The sequence below is a fragment of the Quercus lobata genome, chromosome 2, assembly GCF_001633185.2.
Source record: "Quercus lobata isolate SW786 chromosome 2, ValleyOak3.0 Primary Assembly, whole genome shotgun sequence".
In the NCBI taxonomy this organism is placed as follows: Eukaryota; Viridiplantae; Streptophyta; class Magnoliopsida; order Fagales; family Fagaceae; genus Quercus; species Quercus lobata.
This window is the reverse complement of record NC_044905.1, coordinates 26,068,822-26,071,082: the sequence shown is the minus strand read 5'-3', so window position 1 is coordinate 26,071,082 and position 2,261 is coordinate 26,068,822.

The window sequence follows — 2,261 nt, the reverse complement described above, 5'->3', positions numbered from 1 at the left end:
GTATGAGTAGAATTCAAATAGATAACATATAAGATTTTTTTTTCCCCAATTAGTTATATATATAACTTTTTTGGTTTTTTAAAATAGTATATTACTTTTTAAACCAATTTGTGTTTTTTTTTTTTTCATTTTAAATTATGTAACTAAAAGATAGGGGTATTTTAGAGAGTTTTAGGATTTGTGTAAGAATATTTTAATACAAAAAATGGTAAAACCCAAACAGAAGAATCCTGTAATTAGTAGTAGTATATATATAAACTTTTTTTTGAAAGAACTTATTTCTATTGGTTTATGGACTTAAAAATTAAATTAGACAATTATATATTTTTTTTTAAAGATAAAACTTTAAAAAATTGTACAAACTAAATAAATTGAATAAAAAACAAAAATTTATCATTCCACTCATTCAAACGCACACTAATAACCAATCCATAAAAGGGATTGAATTATAATAGGAGAAAATTTGACTCCTCACATGAAAGGTGCTCAAATAACCCATTCAAGGGTGTCTACTTTACTTTCGAACTCAATTGGGGAAAAAAAAAAAAACAAAAAACTAATAAATCAATAATACAAATTTAGATGGATAAAGAAAATAGATAGGAAGAAAAGAGAAAAGAAAAGAAAAGAAAACAGCGACACTTAATTTGTAAGCATCTATAAATATCATCCTCCAAATATTCCAATGGGTCAAAACTAATCACAAAAGTATTGAAATTTGAAAACAACCGATGTCCACAATGTGCCATCTGACGCAGACTTTCCTTGACCCACCGCATATTCGCGAAATAATTCCTGGACCATACATTCCCAATTTACCAAAATATCCTTTTGCCCCCACCACTGCACTGCACTGCACCCTCAAAAGATCCGAAGATTCAACATTGCATCATCAATAATGTAATAGTCGCATAAAGCAGCTATATGCAAAAAAAGTTTTGTCTACTAGAGTTACTTTTATTATTAACTTTTGAAAAATGCAAAATAGATAGATATGATTAACTCTAAGTAATTGTTAACAAGACATTTAATATTTCAATTGGAAGTTAAGGTTCATGATTCATTCCTATCCATTGATCCTATTCATGAGATGAGACATGATTGATAGTGAGAAAGGATGGATATCAACTAATTGTATAATTTTCCCTTCTTTTGTGATTGTTATTTTCTCATTATGTAGATCATCCAACATGGTCAAAATATAATGGATGAGTACATCTAATAATGAAGCTTGCTGGTTCAAATTGATGATAAAACTTTTAAATGATCATGTAGTGCATTTTGTAAAGCCAATTGGGATGCAACACCACAGCTTTCTTATAAACTGGGTCTCTTAAAACTCTTGTAAGATTGTTCTTCCACAGCCAAGATGGGCAACTTTGAAAAAGTTAAGGGGACCCTTGGACATATCTTCGAAAGATGTCTTTCAAATAATGGAGAAAAACAAACAAACAAAAATACAAAGTGAAAAGGAGAGAAAGAAAAGGAGGGTGTTTCTTACATGCTAAGCTCCTCTCCTCTCATCGACCTTTCTTTTTCTTTTATTATTATTATTATTTTTTTCTTTTATAATAGGTTTAGATTATTCACTGATTTTACTTTTATCCTCTTATTTCTTTCTCAAAATTTACTTGAGGGGAAAAAAGGTACTCTATTCATGCATAACAGAAGAGCTTAGCTCAAAGAGATTTTACCTTAAGAGAGAAAAAGTAAATACTACTTGTCTTTAACGCAATGTTTACTTCCCAATTTGCAATGTTTCTTGCCATTTTTTCAAGTCCTAGCTCCTAACTCTACCATGAATTTAAAGGCCATACAGTTTCTAAAACGTGACAAAATAACTATTTGTCCCTCTACCGTGAGTAAAGCTTCTATCCATCCAATACTCGTGCAGTTTATATTACCAAACTAATATGTGGCCATTTTTTAAGGCATGCACTGGAAATGAGCCAACCCTATTACAATGGTAAAGGAAGAAAACATTTTCTCCCTTGTCTTTTGCCAAAAAGGAAGAGTTTTTTTTTTTTTACAAGCTGATTGCTGGCAGATTCAATCAAGTTATATTTCCTTATCTTTAATGTCCTCAAATGCACCTCATGAGCATTTCTATTGGTCCTTCAAGTCAGGCAATTGTACACGAACTTTCAGAAAAATCAAACTCGCTAGAGCAACTTTGTTTTTATGACATGTTGCAAGTGAGAAAACAACATCCATTGTTCAAATATTTGGGCTTGCCGAAGTTTGAAAAAGAAAACTCGGAA